We start from the raw sequence: 20,161 nt of genomic DNA on the forward strand, positions 1-20,161 counted from the left end.
CTATTTTTCTAAACATCTCATATTAATTTTTTCATCATTTGGGATTGTAAAGTCAATTATCTAGCACTTTCTATTCTCTTTGTCTATTATTATTATTGAGTGAGAGAGCAGTGCATGCCATCAAAATGACACTGGGGTAAACTATACGAAGTCCAGTATACCCAGCATGACTACCCGTTTAATAAGGGTACACTAGGCACATGCATCACAACCATATGTGCACGACATGGTGATCTCATATCAAGATAAACAGTGCATGACCTCGCAGGTGGGGCCCAGTTAGAATTTTCTTCAGGTCGAGTAGCCCATCATGCTCAAAAGGTCCCTGAATAAGGGTTGTTTAAGGATGTTGAGCAAAAAAAGTCAATAAAATTAGTGCTGTGGAGGTGCAATGGCCCAGTGTTTAGGGTAGCGAACTCATGGTCGTAGGATCACAGTTTCGATTCCCAGACTGGGCGTTGTGAATGCTTATTGAGCAAAAACACCTAAAGCTCCATGAGGCTCTGGCAAGGGGTAGTGGTGAACCCTGCTGTACTCTTTCACTACAACATTCTCTCACTCTTTCTTCCTGTTTCTATTGTACCTCTATTTCAAAGGAGCCAGCCGTATCACACTCTGTTTCATGCTGAATCTCCCCGAGAACTACTACATTAAGGGTACACGTGTCTGTGGAATGCTCAGCCACTTACACGTTAATTTCACAAGCAGGCTGTTCCGTTGATTGCATCAGCTGGAACCCTCGTCGTCATAACCGACAGAGTGCCACAAAAAAAAAAAAAAATAAGTGCCACAAAAAAAAAATCAGTGCCACAAAAAAAAATAAGTGTCACAAAATAAAATAAGTGCCACTGGAGAGGATGTAATTGATTTACTCTCCCCTCTACCTTGAAATTGCTGACCTTGTGCCCAAATTTGAAACCCATATTTTAAATTGAACCACTAGACAAGAAATAAACTGTTAGCTTCATGTTTTAGAAAATCTTTTCTACATTTACCTGTAAAAAACTGCACAACAGTTTCTTGGATCAAATATTTAACCAAGGCAGCAAGCTGGCGAAATGCCTAGCAGTATTTCGTCTGCCATTACGTTCTGAGTTCAAATTCTGCTGAGGTTGATTTTGCCTTTCAGCCTTTCGAGGTCGATGAAATAAGTACCAGTTATGCACAGGGATCGATGTAATTGACTTAATCCCTTTGTCTGTCCTTGTTTGTCCCCTCTATGTTTAACACCCCTGTGGGCAATAAAGAAATAAATATTGAATCAAATTTGATTCCATATTCAAATTTATGGAATAACCTAGTGTGCTGCCTCACAGTTCAACTTAAAACATCCTAAAACAAAATATATACAATACATAAAAATTTATTTTTCATATATCCATATATGAAGAAACTATGATATACACTTGCAGAAGAAAGAATAGTTAATGTAATTTGGAACAATAAGAAAAATATATTGTTATCACAAGCCAAAACAGAAATGTAGTGAATATACAAATTTATGGAATATTTTAGTCAAATGCTGATATCTTATAATATTATATATGTTATCATTTATCATTGACTTGTTTCAGTCAGTTATGATTGCAATCTCTAAAAGTTATTGCTTGATTGTTCTCCAGTCTTGAGTATAATATGCCTCTTGTAATTATTCATAGCATAAAAATCATGTCATATATTCTTTTGGATTTTTAGTTTCCTTCACTAAATCAAGAACTATCTTTCCTGTAATACAGTTCTATATTTAAGAGATGAGGAATTATGTATATTATTTACATTATTTACATTTGACAGATATTTGTCCTCATCTTGTTTGTTGTTAACACAACGTTTTGGCTGATATACCCTCCAGCCTTCGTCAGGTGTCTTGGGGAAATTTTGAACCTGGGTTCTCATTCCTAAGGTATTTTTCGATGTTATCATCATTATTATTATGCCCACAAGCATATGGCATAGTGGTTAAGAGTATGGGATACTAACCCCAAGATCCTGAGTTCGATTCCAAGCAGTGACCTGAATAATAATAATGATAACATCGAAAAATACCTTAGAACCCAGGTTTGAAATTTCCCCAAGACACCTAATGAAGGCTGGAGGGTATATCAGCTGAAACATTGTATTAACAGCAAAGAAGATGAGGACAAATATCTGTCAAATGTAAATAATGTAAATAATGTATTTTTTTCTGTCTTGGCTGATTTTGGCAAAATAAACTTTTTTTTTTTTCATTTTTTAAAAAATTCAACAAAAACTTATAAAATGTTTGATGATGTCTTGTGTAACATTACTTTCATCCACTCAGAAGTAGAAATGAAGCAGAAATCTTAAGGTAATTACCAATGAAAAGGTAGAGATGACTGAAGAAATTAAGAATTAATTTCTCAAAGGTAATTTATATGCTTAAGGAAAAGTCTAGTCTTTGTTTGTAACACAAAAGACCATATAAACATGTTTCAGTATATTCAAATTAATAAGCACAATACAACCTACTCAGGTTTGCTTGATCTACCAACAAAGATTTCTGTATGCAGAAGTATTTATATTAAGCCAGATGAAGTAACTCTAACAATAATAGGTTCAGTTTTAAATAATGGTCCAATATAAACAACAATAACATATTGTTACAGAGGTTAAAGAACTTAAAGAACCGGTGATAGAAATTCAAACCATTGAATGAATATATTGTATTATAGAAAAAGGCATTTATAGTTATTTGACTTGGCTACTGTTTCTAATAGGGAAGGTAAAAAAAAAAAAAAGAAAAACTGAAACCTAAATTTGAAATTAGGTTTATTGGGTACATGATAATTGAAGTGTTCACATAAATTTTGGAAGACCATTTCTAAAGTTTCAATTCTTTTCTTAATTACATACTGCATGAATAGAAATATAAGTAAAACAATATTATTGTCAGTCGGTAAGCAACATTCCAAATCTAATCAAATAAGGTCAATAGAATTTGATATGCTTAAATAGAAATGCCAACTTGGTGCATACAATACTAGCAAATCCTAAATTGGAGGAACATGTCTAAAAAACAATAAAAGCCAACTGAAAAAAATTAAACTTCAGAGCCACATGTAATGAGACTGAAATTGGTAGGTAGTTAGGTACATATAAGATTGTCAATATATGGCGAGCTGGTAGTAACGTTAGCACGCTGGGTGAAATACTTAGCGGTATTTCATCTGTCTTAACGTTCTGAGTTCAAATTCCGCCGGTGTCAACTTTGCCTTTCATCCTTTCAGGGTTGATAAATTAAGTACCAGTTGCATACTGGGGTCGATCTAATCGACTGGCCCCCTCCCCCCAAATTTCGGGCCTTGTGCCTAGAGTAGAAAAGAATATATGGTGAGCTGGTAGAAATGTTAACACACCTGGCAAAATGCTTAGTGGTATTTCATCTGCTGTTACGTTCAGAGTTCAAATTCTGCCAAGGTCGACATTGCCTTTTGTCCTTTTGGGGTTGATTAAATAAGTACCAGTTATGCACCGGGGTCAACATAATCGAATTAATCCCTTTGTCTGTGCTTGTTTGTCCCCTCTATGTTTAGCCCTCTGTGAGCAATAAAGAAATAAATATATATTTAACCCTTTACCATTAAATGGGCTGTATTTGGCTCAAATATTTTACTTGTTTTATGTTGAAACTAGATAGGTTTGGCCTTTCACACTTACCCTACATTGTCATTCTAAAATTTAACAGCTATAATTGAAATTTCAAAGCTGGAGAATAATGTATGATTAGTTAAAAAAAAAAGTGAATAAATAAGTATTACATTTCACAGAATAATCTGGAAGCTAAAGGGTTAAACTGAAGACGCTAACCTGGACCAAATGTTGTTGACAACAATAGTAAGTTCAGTAGAAATGAGAAGTAAATATTAAGGTACTGATAAGTAAACGAGAGAAAAAGGGAAAGATAAAAAAAAAAAGCATTGCTTCTATATTTTGTTTGACTAGAACGGCTTGTATTACCAACTGCAAGATGGTAATTTTAGCTCTTAATAATGTCTTCATTGGTTGTGATGTAGTTTTTAATCCACTTTCTAAGCAACCCAGCAGCTTTTCATGTCACTTTTACGACATTTTGTAAGCAACTAAGAGTTTTTCATGTCATAATTAGCTGTGCCTAAATAATCAACAACAACAACAAAAATCAATAATTGTGCATATGAATTAATTTAAAAACACAAAAGCTAATTATGTGTGGCAGATTATGCTGTGTAACACAATTAAGCAGTAAGTATAGGTATATTGTGATATGAAGAGGGAAAAAGAAGAACAATATGTGTGAACACAGCTCTTTTACATAGTATAGTAGAAATCATACATACCAACCACCACAAGATGGCTTTAATTGAAATTTTCCTCTGTTACTGTAAAGTAATCAATAATTTGCTGTTAGGAACTGTCCAAATTATTCACTCATTGTGCCTAAAGAGACAACAGAATTTTGAAAGGTAACCACAAAAGCTCACAGAAGTTAATGATAAAGTATGCATAACAAAATATACATTTGTACTAATGTACATGCATACATACATACATATATAGATACATACATATTAATGTGGATTTGTGCTATAATTATGGAGAAAATTAAAAGGTATTCTGCCTATTGGATGGTATGTATAAGAGATTGTGATTTAAAAAATAATTTAATAATAAATTGAATTCACTCCAAGTGAGTGAATGATATAATTAATTATGATAATATAATTAATTACACAGTATAGAAATTTAAATATTTTAGACCTTTATAAATATTGTCTTTATAAAAAACAGCCATTGAATAATTTAATATATTTTGCAAGTAAGATTTTTCTTGCCATTCTGAATGTGTGTTCTAACATGTATAACTAAATATATTTAAACTGTTTTCTACTCTGGCAATGAAGTTTAGCTGCTGTGTGCTGCTTGTAAATTTCACTGTAATCCATTTTTAGTTCGATATATTTGTCATCAATATTCCAATGTGTCAAGTAATCATATTTGTAAATAGATATTACAGATAGTTTCAGGTCCCTAATGTAGGTTGTAGAAATACTCTTGTTAATAAAGAATGGTACTAACCAATCCATTGAGAAAATACAAGACAACCACAAACTTAGCTGTATTCAAAACATTATTCTATCTACACCTTTCATTGATGGTTTTTCTTCACAATAACCAAATCAAAATAAACTGTGCATCTTCAAAATGATATTGGAATTTTTGAAGAAGCTATCAAAATGTGTAGACATCTTGTTTCAGTGCTGAGCAATAAAAGTTTGGCACTTCATATCTAAAATTGAAACAGTTTTGGAATAGGAACAGCTTATGATTCTGAAGTTTGGTGTTATACTTTGTATTAATAATCCAGATAGGACTAGCAATGCATTCAATACAAGTCATGCTAGTGATAGGGAATCTGAAGGCCATACAATCTGATTGCCAAATGTAAAATATCCATTTGTGACACCTCATAACTGCAGTGGAATTTATAAACTGACAAGCTAGAAACAGCAGCTAAATATTTTTTCTATTCTAGGCACGAGGCCCGAAATTTGGGGGGAGGGGGCCCAGTTGATTAGATCGGCCCCAATATGCAACGGGTACTTAATTTATCGCCCCTGAAAGGATGAAAGGCAAAGTTGATTTTGGCGGAATTTAAACTCAGGATGTAAAGACAGACAAAATACTGCTAAGCATTTCGCCCAGCATGTTAACATTTCTGCTAGCTCGCTGCCTTACTATATTCTTTTCTATTCTAGGCACAAGGCCCGAAATTTGGGGGAGGGGACCAGTCAATTAGATCGATCCCAATACGTAACTGGTACTTAATTTATCGATCCTGAAAGGATGAAAGGCAAAGTCGACCTCATCGGAATTTGAAATCAGGACATAAAGACATGAAATAACGCTAAGCATTTTGCCTGGTGTGCTAATGTTTCTGCCAGCTCACCGCCTTACACAACAGCTAAATATTACTCAAACCATGCTCTGCTGTCTTATAAAATGAAAACACATTGGCTAATATAGTTCAAGACATATTGCTGCCAGAAAAAATATCGATGGTCACAACTAGAATTCTTTTGATCATGATTCTGTTCTCTCAGAGCTAATGTAGTTCTTTAACAACAACTCTAAATAATATCATATGTTATTTTACCATTCCCATTGTCTGTTTGCATTTTCACCATTTAAATCCTAAGGAAAGGAATCTTTAACAGTATCACTACGACATCGTTCTTGATGGAACACCAAAGATTTGGAGATATAGGCTATTTGTAACTTTAAGCGTTGCAATATATTTTTTTCATTTTGTCTCCTTGTTTCTTACATGCAGAAACTGTAACATGCTTGTCTAAACCTCACTTGTTGGCCGTCTTTACAAGAAAGCTTTGCAAGTGATGAATGCAATCTACTAAAGTTACTAAATGGGAAGCAGTGATCAATAAAGTAAATATCAGTCAAGAATTGGAGTCAGTTTAATCAACTGTTCCCTCTCCCAACTAAAGAGTTTGATCTTGTTCCTATGTTAGGAGTCATCATCATCATCATTGTCGTCGTCATCATTTAATATCTGTTTTTTATTCAGGCATAGGTCAGAAGGTCTGACAGGAACTGGCAAGGCCAGGAGCTGGCTAAGCCAGGAGCTGGCTAAGCCAGGAGCTGGCTAGGCTAGGAACTGGGAAGGCCAGGAGCCGGCAATGTCAGGGGCTGGCAAGGCCAGAAGCTACACCCAACTCTATTATCTGTTTTGGCATGGTTTCTTCAGCTAGATGCCCTTTAAAATGCCAACCACTTTACAGAGAGTAGTGGATGCTTTTCACATGAAACCAGCATCAGTGTTTTTTATGTGGCTCCAGCACCAACAAAGTCACTGAGTAACTTGCAAAACAAAACCCCTCTCAGTTTGGAGGAAGGAGTCGCAGTGGAGTGGGACAGTGGCTCTGTGGCAGTTGAAGAGAGGGCAGGGAAGTTGAGGGACAGGGGTGAGTGTCCTGCTGTAGAGTAAATACATAAACACTTGTTTCAGTCACTTGACTGCAGCCATGCTGGATCACTGCCTTTAGTCAAACAAATCAATCCCAGGACTTATTCTTTGTATGCCTAGTACTTATTCTATGGGTCTCTTATGCCAAACTGCTAAGTTACAGGGACATAAACACACCAGCATCATACCTGATATATGTATATATATATATATATATATATATATATATATATATATATATATATATATATATATATATACATATATATACATATATATATATATATATCTATATATATGTGTGACAGGCTTCTTTCAGTTTCTATCTACCAAATCCACTCACGAAGCCTTGGTCGGCCTGGGGTTATAGTAGAAGACACTTGCCCAAGATGCCATGTAGTGGGACTGAACCTGGAACCATGTGGTTGGTAAGCAAGCTTCTTACCACGCAGCCACTCCTGCACCTGACACACAACAAATCCTGTGCCTACACAGCCACGAAATATAAAATGAAAGTTTGAAGAAAACATTTATCCTTATCTTATTTTGTGAACGACATCCAGGGAAACAGCTGATGATCAGAAACGAGCAATTCTGATTATTAGAAATTGGAGTCTTTCAGTTATAATGTGCATGTGTATAATATTTTTCTCCTCTTCTAAACAAAGTAAAAAACATCTGATTCATATAAATGAACAAGGAAACATTCTGTTTTTACCATTTTGTTTTTGTCTTGATGAGTTCAATAAATGAACAAAAGGACTAATAAAGAATTATCCAAAATTCTGGCTGCCTCCTTTTTCTCAATATACAATATCTGTCATTCTGAGTTCAAATTCTGCCGAGCTCGACTTTGCCTTCCATCCTTTCAGGGTCGATAAATTAAGTACCAGTTGCATACTGGGGTCAATCTAATTGACTGCCCTCCCTCACCAAAAATTTCAAGCCTTATGCCTAGAGTAGAAAAGAATATACAATATCTGTACACCACTTTAAACACTACACACACACACATACACACACACGAGACTGACTTCCACATAGATCCTACTTACATATTTCATTCACAACACATTGCTTATCCCAAGGCCTCAATAGAAAACATTTGTTCAAGGTACCACATGGTGAGACTGAACCTAAAACCTCAAGGTTTGGCATTATGTATTTCTTCATCTATTGAGCATGATGTTTCAAATGGTTTGACTGTTTTTCTACCTACAAACTAATTGGAGTCTGGTGTAGTTCTTTGTGAGATTTGTATTATTCAGCTTTGATTCAGCCAGCCGATCATCATAGGCATTCCATCTATGACCATTCTATGTTTCTTTAATTTTTCGTATGTATGTACAGATTTGTACTGTCTTATGTTTCTTTTCTTGTGTTACTAAAGTAGGCTGTGATTCAAGAAGAATTTTTGCAGTGTGGACAACAGCCAAGAATCACTCCAAATTTGTTTATGCATTGCTTGTAATCTAAATTTTGTGTATTCAAAGGATCAGAAGTCCTTCGTAAACCACATGCAGATTCTGCGGTGTATATACATTCCCTGGCCCCCACTACCTGGACAAGATGCCAGTCTCTCACAGGATTACACATTTTTGCCAGCTGAGTGGACTGGAGTAATGTGAAATGAAGTGACTTGCTCAAGAACACAACACACCACCTGGTCTAGGTATGGAAACCATAGCTTGACAATCATGGGTGAAATACCCTAACCTCTGAGCCATGTACCTCTACAATACTAGTCAATTGGTTCCTATATTTTGGATAAAGCTTATAGCAGTGATTCTTATTTTCCCCTGATTTTTATAGTCTCTATATTTTTAAGAGGTGGTAATTGAAGAGTTGTAATTAATGCCTGAAAGCTGGACCTTTTCTATGCATGGACTCTGGTTTCGTTGCATGTAGAATGTAGTGTGGTACTTTCTCTAATGTTTTAGGAGTTAAAGGTGATGAGAGATGTTGTTTGATGTAACTGTTAATCTTCTTTTAATGAAACTAGTGTTCTAAATTGCAGGAGAAAATTTGGAGTTAATGTGAAAGAGTCGAAAGGAAATGTAATTGGAATATTATTGGCATAGGAGGTTATGTGAATTGGGAGGATGGGTATGCTTGCTTGTTGGAGAGAATTGGTGACGGAAAAAAATATGGACCCTTTTTTGGAAGTCATGATTATCAGAGATTGTATATTTAAAATAGACTTGTTAAGTTTTTACCACTTACTTGTTTCAGTCATTATACTGTGGTCATGCTGGTGCACCACCTTGAAGAATTTTTTGTCGAATGAATTGAACCCAGTACTTTTTTTTCTTCAAAGCCTGGTTCTTATTCAATCGATCTCTTTTGCTAAACTACTATGTTACAAGGATATAAACATACCAACACAGGTTTCCGAGCAGTGAAGGAGGACAAATACAGACAAATACACACACACATGATAGGCTTCTTTCAGTTTCCATCTACCAAATCCAATCACAAAGCTTCGGTTAGCCTGAGGCTGTTGTATAAGACACTTACCCAAGGTGCCACACAGTAGAACTGAACCCAGAACCACATGGTTGGAAAGCAGACTACACACCACACAGCCATGCCTGTGCCTGGTCATTTTTAAACATTAAAATGTACTTTAAAGTTAAAACGATGTTCATGACTTTTGTGCTTGCATTGTATTGATTTTGTATATTTTCAGTTTGAAATAAAGTCCAAAGATTCCATTCAGAATGGTTATGAAGACTGGTTTGTATAAAATGAAACAGAGAAGAAAGCTTCTAAGGTAGAATATATCAGGGTAGGTTTATATGGGTATAGATTGGTTTATTGTGAACAAAGAATATAGGGGCCCTGTTTGCAAGAACACTGGTTTAGATGTATGAGAACGTGAGGTTGGAAACTGTTGTATCACACGTTTGACGTACGATATAACGGAATAATAATAATAATAATGTCCTTGCAAATCATTCTACTCAAGATACTGGTACTAACCCTCAACAATACGCAGCTCTTGGCTTTTCCACTGCACTGAAAGCTCTCTGTGTATGTACATATATATTGGGGCACAGTCCATTAGGAGCCAACCAGTAGGAGTTTTCTACTTCCACACAACAGAAACTTAATCCATCACCCAGTTTTAACATGATCCCTGAGCTCTTGAATAGCTTGGGTTAACTTTTCTTTGTTTCAAGCATTTAGACCAGGGGCTCTCAAACATTTTTTTGTCCATGGACCCCTTTGATTCCTGTTTTGTTCACTCAATATTTAAAAAATCCTTTATATTTTTCTTGTTAAATATTATTATGAATTGTACAAAAAAAATTAAAAAAACAGGCACAAGAGTGGCTAGGTGGTAAGTAGCTTGCTTCCCAACCACATGGTTCTGGGTTCAGTCCCACTGTGTGACACCTTGGGTAAGTGTCTTCCATTATAGCCTCGGGCCAACCAAAGTCCTGCGAGTACATTTGGTTGATGGAAACTGAAAGAAGCCCATCGTGTGTGTGTATATATATATATATATATATATATATGTTGTTGTATTTGGGGATGGTCATATTGCCATCCCCAAATACAACTACATCTGTTTCAACACACGATTTCACATCAAAAATCTTGTAAAACAAATATATATATATATATATATATATATATATATATATATGTATTTATGTGTGTGTCTTTCTGTCTGTGTTTGTCCCCCCACCATCACTTGACAATCAATGTTGGTGTGTTTACGTCTCTGTCACTTAGCCTTTTGGTAAAAAGAGACTGATAGGATAAGTACTAGGCTTACAAAGAATAAGTCCTGGGGTCGATTTGTTCAATCAAAGGCGGTGCTCCAGCATGGCTGCAGTCAAATGACTGAAACAAGTAAAAGAATAAAAGAACATCTTGTGTAACGTACTTTTTTTTCTTCAAAGCCTGGTTCTTATTCAATCGATCTCTTTTGCTAAACTACTATGTTACAAGGATATAAACATACCAACACAGGTTTCCGAGCAGTGAAGGAGGACAAATACAGACAAATACACACACACATGATACTTAAAGTTTTACAACAAAATCTTGTCTGAACCTTGAAGGGTCAAAAGGACCCTAATTGAGAATTACTGATTTAGACCAGAACCCTGATCTGAGTATGGCTCAATATTAAGATCTGCTGCTCTTTATTGTAGTAGTATCCAAGAGTATCACTCAGTTTCAGAGTCTGAGTAAAAGTCATAGCCTGTTGACCTCTCACCTCTAATCTAGTCATTGCAAAAATGGAAAGAAAAAAATATTTAGAAAAAAAAAAAAAAAAGAAAGAAAGAAAGAAAAAAAAGAAGAGAGTTTTAGGAAATTTTAATCAGCTGCCAGAATGTAGAATATCAGTTTTGAAGAACGGAAAAAAAAAAAAAAAAAAAAAAAAAAATGGAGCTAGCTGGCAGTGTGCTGATGTAAAAAATACTTTGTGCATGCTAGATGAGGGTGTTACATGTGTTTATTTTGCAGAAAAGATATCTTCCAGCAGTGACACTGAAATGATTTCCTCCAGGTGTTGGAGGCAGTGTTTTTCTTTTTTTTATAATTTCTTTATGGCAACTGTATAAGTTTTCCTTCCTCTCCAATTAGTTTTTGCTAAGCAAATCACTACACTTTTTGAGAAGCCATTCTTCATGCAAGATTCACTTACATACATGCATGCACACACACATACACACACATGTACATACAGAAGGCAAGAGATAGAAAGAGAGAGAAAGACAGAGTGAGAAAGAGAGCCTCTCAAACATGAACCAGCATGGAAGCTGATATATGGTCATTTAGTCTGCTAGAAATAATAATCAAGTGTCCCTCAAATGACACTCTACCATCTTAGGAAAGAAGGGATGATTAAATAAAGTGATCTTGGCACTATGGTTTCCAAGAAAAGATGGGATGGTCACAGATGAAATGTCTATGACATAATGTCTGTTTAGGTAGGGCAAATTTAGGGCAAAACAACAAAATCTTTCAGACACTGTACCCTTCTGATAAATTTCACCCAAATTTCATCCTGGCGAACTCAGCCCTAATTAAGTTCAAATAAAGTGTCTGGGGCTATAATGGTTAACAACATGGAATATCTTGGATAAATATGGATATTAACGTTTGCATATAAAGATAAGAAAACAAAATTAGATTTCTTGGAAATTATTGTTTTTATATTCTAGTGGTTGGCAATATGGAGCTATGGCAAAGAACGAATCAAGTTTCGATTAGGGAGCAAATATTTAAGAAAAAGTGGAAGTAGATTGGTAGCACAATTAGAAAGGACACACCAAATGCAGTGAAAAGTGCTTTACAGTGGAATCCGGATGAATATAGAAAGAGGGGTAGGCCAAAGAACTCGTGGCGTAGATCAACACAAAAGGAACTAGAGAAAGGGGGACATTCATGGCAGAGTATAAGTACAGAAGAGAAAAATTATATGACATGGAATTGAATTATAAGTGGCCTATATTCCGCATTGGAGGGTTAAAGGCAAGAAAGAAAGAAGTAGTTGGCATTGGGAAGAGCATCCAGCTGTAGAAACTTTGCCAGATCAGATTGGAGCCTGGTGCAGCCTTCTGCCTTGCCAGCCCTCAGTCAAACCATCCAAGCCATGCCATCATGGAAAGCAGACATTAAACGACAACGACGACGATGATGATGATGATGATGAAACACCTTTTTCCATATCATTCCTACATTGATAGTATTTATGAATATTTCAAGGGATTTGGTGAATTTCTTGGCAAAGCTGAGTTTCGTGTAATTTCCTGAATTGGTATCAATTTTAGTTGTTTTTTGTTTCTGTAAAAAAGAATTCTTTTGCATTATCACTAAAATCAACATTTTTCTCATTTTTAATAGAAATACTAAAAATATGCCAAAGAAATAACTGAAAGTTCACTTACATGATTGTGTTTCTTAAATAAAAATGTTAAATAACTGAAGCTTAAAAAATGAAAAAGAAAATATCACCCAACTCGTCTATAGTTACAAGTTTTATCAAATCTAAATTATCAGTTAAAGACATCTTGAAAGCTTCAACAGATGATGATATTTGCTGTAATAAGTTTTTTGAAACCAGCTTTGAAATAAACAGAAAGGGGAATTGTTGGCTGCAGAATTGTTTAGAAATAACAGTTATATTTATTTATATTAATTATCATTTTTTATTTATGCGCCCTTCTGAAGCCTAGCCAGGCTCATGGGCCTGGTTTCCTGGTTTCTCGGTTTCTATGGCGTATGTGTTCCCCACCAGCTGGATGGGACACTCGTCTATCGCAGCATTACTCAAGAAACAGGAGAAAAGAGTGAGAGAAAGTTGGGGTGAAAGAGTATAACAGGGGTTGCCACCACCCCCTGCCAGAGCCTCATGGATTTTAGGTGTTTTTGCTCAATAAACACTCACAACGCCCGGTCTGGCAATCGAAACCGCAATCCTCCGACCGCGAGTCCGCTGCCCTAACCACTGGGCTGTTGCGCCTCCACATTTATATTAATTAATCGAATTATATTTTTAAATGTTTTGCAGAATATTGAAAGCTTAAGTTCCATTGGGCTGAATATGTCAAGAGGCTCACAGATGATAAATGGACTCATAAAATTGCTGAGTGGAATCCAAGAGATCAGAAAAGGCTGCTTGGAAGGCTTCAATGCTGATAGGAGGACGATCTGATGATCTGGTTAAGCCATTTTGGCCAAGAGGAAAAAAGAATGGTACAATCAAGACAGAATTGGAAGCATGTGGTGACTAGCAATGTATAATAGTGTCTGATGGTCTGGCCAGTACTGTGATATTTTAAATGTATGACTTTAGATGTGACTATGGTTGTATCACTAAGGAGTTCATTTTGTAACCATGTAGCTTTAGATTCTGTGACACCCTAGACAAGTGTTTTCGAGTACAGCTTCATGCAGACCAATGTCGAAAGTGTGACTATATGTGTATGCATGTGTGTGTGTGTGTGTGTGTGTGTGTATCCTCATCATCATTGCTTTATGTCCACTTTCCTTGCTGGTATGGGTTGGTGAGTCAGCACACACTCAAAGGTGTTACTTACCTAGATTCATCAGACAACTCTATCTCACTTGTCAGTTTCATTTTTCACCATACCATAACTACACACAAACACACACATACACATGTTCACGCACCCATGTTCTTATTTCTTTACTGCCCACAAGGGGCTACACACAGAGGGGACAAACAAGGACAGACAAACGAATTAAGTCGATTACATCGACCCCAGTGCGTAACTAGTACTTAATTTATCGACCCTGAAAGGATGAAAGGTAAAGTCGACCTCGGCGGAATTTGAACTGAGAACATAGCGGCAGACGAAATACCTATTTCTTTATTGCCCACAAGGGGCTAAACATAGAGGGGACAAACAAGGACAGATAAAGGGATTAAGTCGATTACATCGACCCCAGTGCGTAACTAGTACTTAATTTATCGACCCCGAAAGGATGAAAGGCAAAGTCGACCTCGGCGGAATTTGAACTTAGAATGTAGCGGCAGACGAAATACCTATTTCTTTATTGCCCACAAGGGGCTAAACATAGAGGCGACAAACAAGGACAGATAAAGGGATTAAGTCGATTACATCGACCCCAGTGCGTAACTAGTACTTAATTTATCGACTCCGAAAGGATGAAAGGCAAAGTCGACCTCGGCGGAATTTGAACTTAGAATGTAGCGGCAGACGAAATACCGCTAAGCATTTCACCCGGTGTGCTAACGTTTCTGCCAGCATTCAAATCCCACTTTACTTTTCATTCTACTAGAGTTCAGAAAACAAAGCTACTAATCAAATAACGAGCTTTGCTTCACCACTGCTCTCAGATTTAACTGTGCTGTATTATGAGAGAACGAGGAGACTGTTCATAGTATCTCTTGCTTCTAAGACAACTACTTACATTCTATCACAGTAAAAGAATGTAGTTGCTGTGGCACATAAGGTACATAGAAAAAAGATATTCATTCATTGTAGTTTCTTTCAATTATGGTATTTTGGAATGTGTTAAGGTATGCTAGCTGTGGTGTATAGCCTGGTGAACTGACTGCTGTTTCTTTAGCGCTAATTCTGCTTTGATTGAACAGATGTTCTTTTTTCTATCCCCACGTAAATGTGGATGTTCTGTTAGAACAAGCCATACTGTATTAGCTACTATGATACCTCCTGGGATTAATACTACCTCTATCGCTAATAAATACTTGTTCTTTTTGTCTAGGCAGAGTGTACCATGTGTTACATATTTTTAAATAGTAGGGTATCATTCGAAGAAGCTTTAGCTGCTATCCTGGCAGTGTGAGCAACAAGTTGGAGGTAGTGTCATGCATATGTTTATTAACAGCAATGTATTTTGTATTGTTGGTTTTTATTCTGAATGCTTGCATTTCTAGTGTATTGTTGTTTGTGGTATCTAGGTACTGGATGCATAAGTATATGCTATGAGGCTTCCATCATAATTTGGCAAATTCTGCATTATCAGAATTTTATTTTTGGATTTGTGATGTTCTATGTTGGGGTTGAAACGTAATTTCCTGCATTATTGTAGTATGAATGTGGTGTGTGATAATAAATTTTTTTTTAGTTCTATAAAGGTGTTTTTTAATACGTTAGTGTTATATTACAGAATGTTAACATTTTTTCTGAATTATGTTTAGATGATTAACATTTGTATGAGAAGTGCTGGAATTTTTTAGTATTGTTTGTATTCTGTGTTGATGTAGCTTTGAGGAGAAAGATAATGGTAGAATTCCCACTCTTTTTCTTTTATATTGATATTGTAATGTTTCTCAATTTACAGTTTCTTTATGTGAGGATTTGGTAAATGGTGCTGTCTGTTTCTATGTGTATAAAAATTTTACTGAAAATAACCTATTATTTTAAAGATTTCTTCAGTGTAGAATTGTCATTTTCAGATTCTTTTTTATGCATGACATTGAACTGTATGATTTCTGTACATCACTGTTTCATCATTTGACCAGAAATCCAGCTGTGGCTATCTTGGTTTCTTTTTATTTTCGGCATAATTTATCCAGTGCTTGGTTATCCAGAATATTCCCTTTTTAAAACAGTAAGGTGCTGATAATTATCAGTAATATACAAATGTCAGTCAAGTCTAATATATACTCAATTTCAATAATGTTTTTGTACTAATCTGAGAAATGATTAATGAATCACAAAAGGAAGCATGTGGTAGTCCATTGAAGCTTCTCCAAGATCATTGATGTGGTAAGCATATTGTTTTAATAGCAGGCCTTGTAGGAAAAACCTAGTTCTGTACACACTGGATAATTTTAAATGTAGATAGAATGTTTTTAGCATGCTTTTAAAGGATGAATAAATTTCAGTGATAGAAAAAGGTAGCAGAAAATTAGTCAAAAATGCTGGATTGCAGTGAATTTTTCAGTCAAGCAGGTCCAAAACTAGTAGAGGTTTTGAATTTTGAATCTTATGTATAACAACTGTAAGATAAGTGTATCAACATTTGCAAACCAAACTTTAAACAAATTTATGGATCAATCTAAAATGTTAGTAAAACCTTTAAAATTCCAGTTTTAATATATTTCAATAAAATTCTTGTTTTTATTGTTCCCTTTGAATACCATCTTGCTCAAAACCTCTGCTTCGCATTCATTGCAGTTATGTCTTCTTCCTTTTCTCATTTTCATTTTTAAACTTGATTCACTTTGTTGTTACATCCCCCTGTTATCATGAAAATATTATTAAAATAATTATGATTTTAATACAAAGGAAATATCATTCACATATAGCAAATAAAAATACGTTTTAAATTTTGATTTTTTTTCTTGTAAATAATTTCAAGTTAGAAAAATATATAAATCATGTTGAGTGCTATGGCACCACTTGTAGCAGTGTTGTTACTCTCAGCTCCTGATGGGTTGTAGAGGTACTTCTGGAATATATGGCCTGTCTTGAGAATTTTAACACCTGAAGAGCCCATCAATCTCAACCTGAACACAGCCAATTTCTTCCTGAGAGAAAAGCTGAATAAGAGAGAAAGGGAGAGGGGAGATGGAGGGAGGGAGGGAGAGGGGGATATGGAGGGAGGGAAAGGGGTGAGATGGATGGAGGGAGAGGGGCGAGATGGAGGGAGGGAGAGGGGGAAGGCAAGAGAGAAGGAGAAGGAGAGAGACATAGAAAGAGAGAGAGAGAGGGGTAGTATTAATCCCAGTACTTCATTTGTACTCAACTTATCAGCATCAAGAGCATGGAAAACGAAGTTAGCCCTGGCAGGATTTGAAATCACACAATGGAAAAAGAGCTGGAATACTACAAGGTATTATGTGATGCTGTAACAACTCTACCAGGCAAAATTATGTTGTACGACATACATACACACACACAAATACATACATTTGCATGTGCACACACACACACACACACACACACACACACACACACACACACACACACAGACACGTACGCACATATGAGGGAGTGATGATGGAAAATTCCTGGCTACTTTGATTAAAAGAAAATACAGAAGGATCAGTTAATTATGATTTTATTCAAAATATTCCCCTCTCAGATTCACACACTTATTGCAGCAGTCCTTCTGAACCTGAAGCCATGTGGGTTTGAAGCAAACTTCTTACACACAAAACCATGCTTGCAGCTATAAACATACAAATATAGCATAGTATAAACACATGCTGTATACTATAGTATAGTATAAACACATGCAGCAGCAAGGATAGTAATTAAGGTGTGTACCATTATTTTTAACATGTTCTTGTATACTTGAATGTAAAGAGTTTTATCTCAGAGATATTGTGTATAAAAACTCATTGAGCTGAGCCCTGAATGATCTCAACAGATTACCAGATAAGGGGTTTTGATGTGATTTTGGTTCCCCAGTGACAGTGTTAAAAATGAATGCACACATCTATCTTTTAATCCTTACTACTTAAAATAATGTAGACACGCACACACACGCATGTACTATGTTCCATAAACTAAGATAAAAATCACCCAGAAGGAAGTGTTTCTCTTATTTACCTTTGCCTTAGCGAAGGCAGAGGTATTGTTTTCAGTCATGTTTGTTTGTTTGCTTGTCTTTGGACATGATATCTGAAGAACTGCTGGATGGATTCGAATGAAGCCTTCAGGGATGTTTGACTGGCACGAACTCATTAGATTTTGGGATCGATCCAGTACCGGACAAGGATTCTGGGTTATTTTTCCAGTTTTTTAACTTAATTTTTCAGAGCGGTAGGATTCATTTTTAGTATTCTTGTTTGTAAGAGCAGTTGAGTTTATTTCAGATATTCTCATTTTAAAAAATCATCTCTGGCTCATCATTGAGAGAACGTTGGTGTTGCCTTGGTGGAGGTTTGCGCTCTCTGAATACTCTTGTTATCATTATTATTACCTCTGCCTTAGCAATGGTGGAGGCATTATTTTCAGTCATGTTGTGTTTGTTTGTTTGTCCATGGACAAAATATCTCAAGAACCACTGGATGGATTCGAATGAAACTTTCAGAGATGTTTGGGCTCATAACTGGCACGAACTAATTAGATTTGGGGATCGATCCAGTACCGAACAAGGATTCTGGGTTATTTTTCCAGTTTTTTTGCTTAACTTTTGAGAGCAGTCGGGTTCATTTTTAGTATTCTCATTTGTGAGAGCAGTCAAGTTTATTTCAGATATTCTCATTTTAAAAATCATCTCTGGCTAATCATTGAGAGGACGTTGGTGTTGCCCTGGCAGAGGTTTGCACTCTCTGAGTGCTCTTGTTTTTGTAATGTTTTTAAGCACTGACACTCAAATTTAAATATTTTTAAGCATCAAACGCCATATTTAAATAACGAGTGGCATCTCAACATATCAAGAGCAATGATGTATCTAAGTTTAATATCTGAACTACAGCATGTGCAACTTCACTGTTTCGACTATAGTTTTCATTCAATTTTGTTTTTTAATTTTCAAATGATTTATAAATTTTATTTCTAATCTAAAAGATTTCAATGAGTAACTTGACAAAATTCAAATAACATATTTCCTTAATTTCAACATCATAATAAATTCTATTTGAATTTATTTTTATTCCAAAATGTCAATACTTGACGGCTTTTTCAACCATCATTGGAAAAAACGCAAAAGAAAAAAGCGAGGTGTAAGGAAGGAGGAAAGGAGAAAAAAAATATCACTTCTTTTATCTTTTATCACTAATAATTTGTCTCCATTTTTTTTTTATTTGCAATTATAAGAAATTTCAATGTTTCTTCCTCTGTTTTAGATATAAAATATATTTTCACTTGTTTATTTTTATCTGTCAGACAACATTGCAAGAATGCATCCATATTATTTAACAGCTGTAGAACCAAATAAAAATTACGATCATTAGATTTATCAAAGATTTCTGTCCTCTTACAGCTAGTTTGCAAGAAACCAATATTGGCTTAACATTAATGTCAAATTCACTTTTCATTTGGAACTCATTATTATCGTCTTCAGCATCATCATCATCATCATCGCCATCATCATCATCATCATAACCACCACCATCAACACCACCACCACCACCACCACCACCACCACTACCACCACCACCACCTCCACCACCACCACCACCACCCCTCCCCTCCCCTCCCCTCCCCTCCCCTCCCCTCCTCCTCCTCCTCCTCATTGTCATCACTGTTGTCATCGTCGTCGTTTTCATTGTCTTTGTTGTTGACATCATCGTCATGGCCATTGTCATCATTGTAATTTTAATGTGTACTTTTCTACTTTTCCATGTTCGCATAGGTTAGATGGAATTTGCTAAGGCAGATTTTTCTATGGCTGGATGCTTTTCCTGTTACTAACCTTCAACTCTTTCCAAGTAAGGTCATATTTCCCCCTGGCCTTACATGTTTTCAAACTAGATTGGAAATAGACATCATTTGTATGACAGTAATACTCTGATCAACTATCATAAGATATCAAGTCAAAGAAGCACGCATGCACACATACACACACATGCACATGCATGCACACATGCACACATACATGCATGCACACACATGCATGCACACACATGCACATGCACGTATTCAAGGCAGCGAGCTGGCAGAAACGTTAGCACACCGGGCAAAATGCTTAGCGGTATTTGTCTGCCGCTACGTTCTGAGTTCAAATTCCGCCGAGGTCTACTTTGCCTTT

Source organism: Octopus bimaculoides, chromosome 2 (genome assembly GCF_046866305.1).
Source record: "Octopus bimaculoides isolate indiv1 chromosome 2, ASM4686630v1, whole genome shotgun sequence".
Lineage (NCBI taxonomy): Eukaryota > Metazoa > Mollusca > Cephalopoda > Octopoda > Octopodidae > Octopus > Octopus bimaculoides.